At 40.1% G+C, this 10,066-nt stretch overlaps 1 long non-coding RNA gene across 1 annotated transcript; it reads left to right on the forward strand.

The window, feature by feature from the left end:
• Window positions 1–6,993: 6,993 nt before the first annotated feature.
• On the forward strand, window positions 6,994–8,547 carry LOC133784209 (uncharacterized). The gene is made up of 3 exons (XR_009871201.1): window positions 6,994–7,065; window positions 7,243–7,376; window positions 8,511–8,547. It is a non-coding gene; the product is annotated as an uncharacterized LOC133784209 (long non-coding RNA).
• Window positions 8,548–10,066: the final 1,519 nt, after the last annotated feature.

The following is a 10,066-nucleotide window of genomic DNA, read 5'->3' on the forward strand; positions in this document are numbered from 1 at the left end:
TGCTTAGAGCCGCAATCCGCCCAGTCAAGCTTTGCACCTCCTTAATTCTTGTCGGAGACTTCATCTCTATGAGAGCCTTGATCTTCTCTGGGTTTGCCTCTATTCCTCGGGAGTTGAAAATAAACCCAAGGAATTTCCCAGAACCCACTCCAAATGAACACTTGAGAGGGTTTAACTTCATGTTATACTTCCTCAAGATTGCAAAGCACTCCTCTAAGTCTCCCACGTGCCCCCAGCTTCCTTCGACTTCACCAGCATATCATCTACGTATACCTCCATGCTCTTGCCGATTAAGTCACGAAACATACCATTCACCAAGCGCTGGTAGGTAGCTTCTGCATTCTTTAATCCGAAGGGCATCACTCTATAGCAATACAGCCCTATATCCGTTTGGAAGCTGGTATGCTCTTCATCATGAGGATGCATGCTGATTTGGTTGTATCCCGAATATGCGTCCATGAAGGACAAGGTCTCGTGACCAGAGGTTGCATCCACCAACTGGTCTATTCTCGGTAAGGGAAAACAGTCCTTCGGGCATGCTTTGTTTAGATCAGTAAAATCTACACAAGTCCTCCACTTTCCATTGGGTTTAGGCACCAAGACTGGGTTTGAAACCCAAGCTGGGTAGTATGCCTCTCTAATAAACCCGTTCTCCTTCAATCGCTCTACCTCCTCCTTAAGAGCCTTTGCTCGATCCTTGTCAAGCAACCTCCTCTTCTACTGTACCGCTGGATATTTTTCATCCACGTTGAGCACATGGCTAATCACAGTTGGTGAGATACCCACCATATCCTTGTGAGACCAGGCGAAGACATCTTGATTCCTTTGCAAGAACTCTATCAGCTGTATTCTTACTTCAGTTTTCAACTTCTTTCCAATTTTGACCCCTCTTGTTGGGTCATTCTCATCTATAGGGACCTCCTCCAACTCCTCGGACGGTCCCACATCACTCTCATAATCCCCAAAGCGAGGATCAATATCTCTTCCCTCGCTTTGGGCAACGCCCTATTTGGTGACTTCATCACCTGATGGGGTCTTCTGCTCTTTCAAACTAGGAGTGCTCTCCTGGCCACACATCTCCAACACTTCTCCATCGTTCACTACTACAAGATTATGGTCTACATCCATCTCGTCCACCTCCTCTCTTTCAACGCATACAATCATGTTGTTCTCCTTGGCACCTTTCTTTGCCTTAGCTATGGAGGCATTATAACACTCCCTAACTTCCCTTTGGTCTCCTTGGACGCAGCCTACGCCACCGCTGGTCGGGAACTTCATAGAGAGGTGCCAAATTGAAACTACCGCATGCAAGTTGGTGAGTAGTGGTCGACCAATAACCACATTGTAGGCAGACGGGCAGTCAACAATCAAAAACTCAGTCATCGCGGTTTCATGCTTGGGGGCTTCCCCCGTGGTGACTGGTAACTTTATTGTCCCAGCTGGTGACAGTCCCTCTTCAGTAAACCCATAAATAATGTGAGAACATGGCTTCAAGTCATTGATGGATAGCTTCATTTTCTCGAAAGAGGACTTATAAATGATGTTTACGGAGCTTCCCGTATCAACCAGACATCTTTTCACCTTCATATTAACTATTTGAACTGTCACAACAAGAGGGTCATTGTGAGGATACCTCACGTGTTTAGCATCTTCTTCGGTGAAAGTGAGGGACTCACTTTCATACCTTGGGTTCTTTGATGGTCTCTCCTCCACCGTCATAACCTCGGAAGTGGCTGCCGCCCCCAACTCATGATGAAGGGTGCGAGCATACCTCTCCCTCGCCTTGTTGCTATCTCCAGCAAGATGTGGTCCTCCACATATTGTATCTAGTGTGAAGTCCACAGGTTCAGGTTGCAAAGGTGGGGACCGTTGCCGCTTGAACCCAGGATTATTGCTGCTTCCCTCTCCCTGGGTCTTCTCTGCCTTATACTTTTTTAGTTTCCCCGACCGGAGGAGAAACTATAACTCATCTTTAAGGTGATTACACTCATTCGTGTCGTGACCATAGTCTCCATGGAAAGGACAGAACTTGTTTTTATCCCTCTTACTCATTTCCTTCTTGATTGGTGGGGGTCTCCGGTAAGGGACCTCCTGATGGCTGGCTAGATAGATCTCCGCTCGGGTTGCCGAAAGAGTAGTGTAGTTGGTGAATCGAGGTTCATACTTCGTTGGTTTGTCATTCAATCCGGACTTAGCTTTTTTCTCACTGCGGCGGTCAGCCCCGTTATTCCCACGTTTCTTACTACCGCCTTGATCATTTCCGCTATCCTTTGGAGTATCATCTGATCCACTTGGGTTGTTTAACCCGTTCTCTCCTTTCTCAATGGCATCATCCAACTTCATGTACTTATCTGCCCGGTCCAAAAACTGTTGTAAAGTTGAAATTGGATGGCAGTGGATGCTGTCACACAAAGGACTTCTATAAATAATACCCGAGGAGATTGCAACCATCTTCCCTTCATCTCTAACCGCGGTAGCCCAATTGGCTTCTCTCATAAACCTTTGAATGTAGTTCTTGAGAGACTCATCTTTGCCTTGCCTAATGTCCACCAAGTGGTTGGCATAAACAGGAGGGGTTCGGGCAGTGCTGAACTGCCTGCAGAACTCCTTCCTAAAGCTCTCCCAAGAGGTGATGGAGTCGGGTTTGAACTTCCAGTACCACTCCTGGGCAGTGTCTAACAAGGTGGTGGGGAAGACTCTACAGCGGTAGTCATCACTCACCCCAAGCAGCTTCATCTGATCTTCGAACTTTCCAACGTGTCTCATCGGGTCTGCCTTTTCTGTATAAACTGGTAATACCGGTGCTTTGTATTTCCTTGGTGGTTGGGCTGCTCTTATTCTAGCACAAAAAGGGCTACCACTTCTGTGGTCTACCGGATCAATAACTGGCTGTTTTGACAAACTTTGGATTGCCGTCGTTAAAGCATCAAGCTGGGCTTGGATGCCTGGGGCTACTGCTGGGGACGCACTCTCGGGACCGTTTGGTCGGGCACTCCTATCCGGCGTATCAACATCGAGTATTTCTACTCGACTGGTAGGACGGGTTGGCTCCTGCCCTTCGACCGGAACGGTCCCCCTTTTGTCATCAATGACGTCCCTTAGGTCCTTCTGAGCAGTGTTCTTTCCCAACCGGTCGAACACCGTACTCCGAGTCTTCTCGGAAGGTCTACTAGGTGGAGCGTGCTCTTTGCCATTACGCTGGTTGGGATGCCATGGTGGCTTCCCCGTTTGAGCCGGTTGATCCTCTCCTCCTCGTCGGTTATTATTCTTCTCCTTCGACTGGTTGGAGTGGTAACTGTCAGCTTCATCAAGCCCATGTCCATCTTTGAAGTGGGAAGTCTCCTTGCCACGAGGAGCTTTGTTGTGCCCCTGCTCAGAAGGTGTTTTCTTACTGCCAGACTTATGACTCCCTGACCTGGAAGTCTCTGATCTGTGGCTCCTTGAGGGGGTCTTAGAATTCCCCCTTTGGGTAGAGGCAGTGCACGATCATACTCTCTCTTCCTCATGACCAGGTGGGTTACCACCATTCCTACCTGGCCTATCAGTTTTCTTATGACCAGCCTCTGTGGTCCTTGCCTCTGGGGTGGGTGTCACCCCAGGCACAGCTTGAGCGTTGGCTCGGGTTAATTGCGTAGCTGCCTCCAGAGCTAGTGCAGCTTCGCGATGTCGCCTGTCGGCTTCCTCTTGCTGTCGACAGATCTCCTCACTCCTAGCGTCCATCTCTCGTCTCTGCTTGGCCATTTCCTCAGCAAAGGCCTCCTGCCTAGCATTGAACTGGGCCAATTCCTCCTGGAACGCGCTCATGGTCTCCTGGAGCTCCTCAACTTATGGAGCTACATCCTCAAGCACGACCCTGGGCTCATTCTCACGATCTTGAACGCTGGGGCCTTCCGATCTTGCATGCTCCCTGGAGGTGCTTGCCCTCTTGGAGGTCGCTGTGGTGTTCTTAGGCGCCATATCGCTTTAGGGACTTTCTGTCTTCACTTCAGGCTCTCAATGAAAGCACCAAAATGTTGACTGTGAATTTAGCCAACGACGTAAGAACGTCAAATACGACAAGCCTTCAAGAGAATTATAAACGACAACAGACAGTTTTTATCAATGAAAGTAAATAACACGAGATTTTATAGTGATTCAGCCCCGATGATCGGTAATAGCCTAATCCACTTAGAGATTTTATTATGTATTCACACTCAAGATCAGATGAACCGTGTCAACTGAGTTTCTTCAGTGTAAAATATTCCAGAATACAAAAAAGGATTCTCTCAGGGAAAACACTTTCTCTCTCTAGAACACAGGTTAACTCTTGATTTTGCCAAAAGTCCTTTGACGATCCTCCCAACTCTCTATTTATAGAGATGGGATTCTCAACTGATATCCCCGTTAGATCGGGATATTTCATTATTTACCCAATATTTATATTACAAAATAAATGTTTAAAATACAACTGATCCCTAAATTCGAGTAAGGATTGAGAGATTCCCGGATGCTTGGACCAATTCTCACTGAAGTAGTTTCGGGCAGTTTGACGTAGTCTCTTATGCATGTTGACTACTCTTCAAGCCTTTCGTAGGTCAAAGGTGGTATGTGCATGGTTCTCCTCAGACAAAGGTCAGGTACATTGCTTCTTACTTCGGGCACATTCGAGGTATACCCCATCATTGTGTCCGATCGGACACAATGGTTGTCTTCTTTGGCTTAAGGTGGTTCAAACCACCCTCTTTGGCTCCTTCAGTCAAGGTCCGATCGGACCTTGCACTCTCCTCCTCGGACCAAGGTGGTCCGAGCTACCTCTTCTTGCCATCTCCTCGGAGCAAGATGGTTCAAGGCACTCCCTCAAGCGTCTTGTTCGATCGGGCACAATGCCCCTCTCCTCGGACCTAAATGGTCCGAGCCTTCTTCATTCAACCAAGATTCGATCGGACCTTGGACCTTTCTCCTCGGACCATGGTGGTCCGAGCCACCATTTACATCTCCTTGGACCAAAATGGTCCAAGGTACCCCATAAGCATCATGTCCGATCGGACACTACTTTCTTCTCCTCTGACCAACATGGTCCGAGCCTTTCTCTGTTCAACCAAGGTCCGATCGGACCTTAGACTCTTCTTTTACATACCATCATCTTGGACCCAAATGACCCAAGGTACCTCCTATGAGTATGTCCGATCGAACATGGTCCTCTCCTTTTCAACCAAAGCTTGATCGGACTTCAACATCTTCTCCTCGGACCAAAGTGGTCCGAGGTATATTTTTCCTCCTCACCTCATTCAAGCCCAAGTGTACCTCTTCCACATCATACCCGATCGGCCACTACGTGGCTTTCCCCTTGAGTAAAACTTGAGCCTTGGTCATTCTCTTTGAACTCATTCGAGCCAAACTTAACAAGAGGTCCCCTAAGCTTAGGTCCGATCGGACCTATTGCTTTTATAGTTTGAACCAAAATTCAAACCTCCACTTCAACTTCTTGGACTTGGCTCCAATTTAATTATAAGGGTCTTCAAACTGAGGTCTGAGCCAAGCAACCCCCAGTCCAAATATTCTCTTCGATCGGGCGTATTTGGATTGACTATCTGTCCAATTCCTTAACTGATGTATTGGGCCATTACTAAGCCAGATCACCCCACTAACTCATGCCATGTGTCAATTTTACTGCCACGTCATTCTTTTCAAATTTTTGGGATAACAGTAATCAAGATAAATTTGTATTTTAAACATGCTTTAGTAAAACTCTTCATATGCTTTAGTAAAACATGTTATTGGACATTGATCTCATTCTCATCTAGTCTTACATGTGTATAGCCTTAAAGGCATTTATGTTTTTATTTCCCCTTAATAGATAGATATCCATTCTATATTTAGTTCTGTTCTATATTGATGGCAGCATAAGCCAACCTATTGTTTAGATTTTGGGTTGTTAATGTGGGGTTAAATTACATCTGATATAGAGTTATTATTTACTCAGTCTTGGATTCTAGACTTAGTTTTGTTTACTCTTCAGCTCTAATGATTAATCTCATGTCATAATCTAGTTAGTAATAATATGTTCCGAAGTTCTATTTTTGTGTATCTTAAGTTGCTTTATACGTACCAGAATTTTGAAAGTTATACGGATAGTTTTTATATACTATAATTGGCAAGTTCTTATCCACATCTTTCCATTTGCAATTTGTGTCACGTTACCAATTAGGTGCATTGTTCCTTGAGGTTGGTTTCCATATTTTATGAATTTCTTGAAATGATATAGCAAAGTCTATTCCTTCCTTTTGGTCAACTGCTGTAAGTGATCTGTGTTTTCCTTTCCTTTTAACTTCTGTAAAGAGATTACAGCCTTCTGTTTTTTGGTTAATGAATTGTTTAAAAATAATGATTTTTCTTCTTCTTCTTCTTCTGTACAGTGTCTAAAAATAATGATGGTCTTTTACGTGATAAAGATTGAAAGGTTGGGCTTTTATTTCCTTGTGGACTCTAGAAATCTATTATTTTGCTGTTGTTCAGTTTATTTGATATGGTTTTACTAACATCTGAACACTTTTATTTACATTTCTGTTTGGAAATTGTATTTTAAGAAGGGGAAAGAAAAAAAAATAGAATTTCAAGGGATTTCATTTTCTCTTGTTTATTTATTTTTTACATACAAAAAATGACTTTATACACTAAAGAATATTTGTGCTTGTCATTTTTTCCCCAGATTTTCAAACATCTTACTACCTTGAGGTGCATACACGGATCCTTGTATTGCTATATGAATTGAGGGAAACTTAATTTTCTTATTGGTATAGCACTTTACAACATCTTTTTCTTAGTTGTAAATCTGATTTTTTAAACATACTGCTGCTTAAAGTATATTTTAAGGAATATTTTATTCATTATTGCAGCAGTTTCTCTCGCTCTTTTTCTTGTTGCACTTATCTTCAAAGGAAGCTTTTCTCTGTGAATGTTAGATTTTTCCTCGATGCTCTTGAAATTGCATTACTTTTCTGTCTATTTTTTTTTAGGTATTGCTTCAATACTACATTGAACGACAGTGCCTGCTGAAATGTACGAGGAGGATTCTCATGCATGCTTGTAAGTTTATAATGAATGATGAGTGATTTGCTTATTTAGTTCTCAGTTGTTATCCCTTAGAGACTTATTTTCCTTTATTGGGCGTCCTCAACTAGTGCTAGATATCTACAGCTGAACTTTAAATCCTACTTTCTAAAACTCATTATTTTTCTTCTTATACTGCTACTATTGATGCAGTATCTCTAGGAAATGGCTCTCAGAGAGATGTCGATATATGGAAGGAGGCACTAAACCTCATTTCTGATGGTTTAGAAGGAAAACTATTGTCTGTTCTCCAAGAGCTTCTATCTTCTAGTCACCCTGATCAAATGGTATATTTACTAATTACTATGAAAAGATGTATTTCCTACATTCCTTATATTGTTTTGCAATATGATGATTAAAATGATACATAATGAAGCCTTGTAACATAAGTTTTAGGTGTTACTTTTTCAAACTTATATCTGTGTTTTGTGGATGCACTTTATTGATATTAGATGTACTTTAGTTATTGATATATTCCTTCAAATTAAAAGCCTATTAATTGTTCTAGTAGTGCAATATAACTATGTTGATCTGCTTGAAACTTTAGTTCTTGAATTTTAATTAAAAGGGGAACAAAAAGAAGCTCACATGTCTAATTTTGAAAGAGAAGTGTACAATTTTTTTTTTTTGTTTTTTAAAAAACTGAGACAATATATACTGTTCCCCAGAAAACAATTGATCATGTAGTTTTTGTCCATTAGAGAAGAGAAAGTTTGGAGGTTGATTTGATGATTATTTTTAGTATTATCATAATCAATCGATATTAATATTGGCTTTTTCTAGGAGCTTTTATTTGGTTCAAATCGTGGACCAAATTGAATTTTCTTTTCTTTTCTTTTTCCTTTCTTTTGTTTGGGAGAACAAGATTTCCCAACTTATTTTCTTTCTTTGTAATGTCTATTATAATGTTTATTATTCTAATATGGAATCAATAGGAACAAGGGCTGGTTAGTACTAACTTTTCAGTAACTCTCATTAAATAAATTGTCTCAATAGTTATATGTTATTTGATGAAACATGAGCATTGTTGCATTTGGTGCTAATTCAATAATTTGGTGCTTTTAAATGCACAACGAAGGCCCAACTTTTCTTTTGTCTATTTGGTGCTTTTAATTCAATACTGAGGAAGGTATTGACCTGCAATTTTCTTGATGTTTTGTTTTCCAAGACACTGTCAAATAGAACAATAGGTTTTTTCTTTGCAAATTGAAATTTCTTCCCCAATTCTCTCAAAAATAAAAATTTGAGAAGCATCTGAGACTACTCTGTATACAAAATTGAAAGTTTTCTTTATATATATATATTGATTTTGACTATTAAATGTATTACTTGTTATTGATGGGGATCTTTAGCATTGGCAGACTACATCATGCACATCTTTTTTCTAATAAACTTTTATGAGGTGTGTGTTTGGTTTCCAGATTCACCAAAGGAGAGCTTCCTAAGTATGAAGTGAGGTAATACTTCCAACTACTTATAGAACTTCGTTAGTATCAAGTTTCTAGTTCTTATGGTTTTCATTTGTGTTCTCTGGTGTTTGCACAAAGCTCTTTTTGATATAAGGATGAGTTGGTCACTTTCTTTCTAATGAAACAAGAAAACATATCATGTAGCACTAATTTAAAGTCAGCTGAGGAATCTCATATTAGACTTTGTAATTACTGATGTCAGTAATATCAGTTAGATAGTAAAGGTTCTTTCTTTGATTCTGTATCTTAATATCTTGTTCTATATTATGACATAATATAATTGGTTTGTCTTTAACAATCTCCAATAGGAGATGAAGTTTCAATATTGTTGACTGTTTTTAATAATAGATAATTTTTTAATTGTTTCATCTTTCTTTTGTCCAAGTAATCTATAGTGATTACTTTCTGTTTTAATAGTTCAGGGTATTTCTTTTTTTAATACTTTCTTTTGTCAAACATCTTACTTGCCTAGATGTCACGTTAAGTATTATTTATTTCATTAATTATTTTTACTGTTACACTAAATAAAGAGAAGTTAAGTTTTCAGTTTTATAGGAACATTTACTTTTGCCCTTTGGCTACTAAAGTAATATGATAATTTGCAAACCTCTTTTTTTTCTCTATGGGATACTAAATTGTAGAAAATGACAGCTTAACTGTCTATTTTGCAGATTGATGTAGGCATTGGATCTTCATCATTTGTAAGAGGTGTCATTGACCTTGTCTTGGGATATGTCACAAGCTTGGTGATTGACCTGGCTATTTCGATAGAGGTTTGTGTCTTGATACTAAGGGATATGTTTTCTGTTTATCAACTATCATTTCGTCATTTTGTGTGGTCTGTCTAGTTGTACTTCCTTATTGCTTCTAGGAAAGCCAGACTTATTGCTTTATAAAAAGATTAGTTTTATGGTTGAAGTTAATTTACAATATCCATCTTGGTTGATTTACTCTTAAGTCTGAAATGTATGCTATTTTAAATGTGATCACTCTTCCATTTTCTGCAATTTGTCTAGTCATTCATCTGTCCACAATGCATTTCATCTTTGCTCCATTTTGTCACTATCCTTATCTACATTTGTTTACTCTTCCAATTTCCAAATATCTCAGGAAAGCCGTAACGTACATGGTGGGGCTGTATCATTGGGACACCCATTAGGATGCAGTGGAGCTCGTATCTTGATCACATTGTTAGGGATAATCTATAAGCTTCCCTTCTCTTGCAATTCATTCCTAGTTTGACATTCTAATATCATTTATATAGTTCTCTGATTTTGTTTACATGTTTTCTTAATGATCTAAAGTCATAGTTCGTGGTCATATCTAAGCTTATGCTTTCTACATATACTCATGTGAAGTGATCTCGTGTTTTCCATTTATTCTTTTAAATTTCTATTGAGAGTTTAGTTGTGGAATAAAAGAGACATTGGTAACTATGCTCTCTCTTATATATTTTACTTGGAATTTCTGAAATAAAAATAATGTTGTTGCAGGTATTGAGACATAAA

This window comes from Humulus lupulus, chromosome 6 (genome assembly GCF_963169125.1).
Source record: "Humulus lupulus chromosome 6, drHumLupu1.1, whole genome shotgun sequence".
NCBI classification, from domain to species: domain Eukaryota; kingdom Viridiplantae; phylum Streptophyta; class Magnoliopsida; order Rosales; family Cannabaceae; genus Humulus; species Humulus lupulus.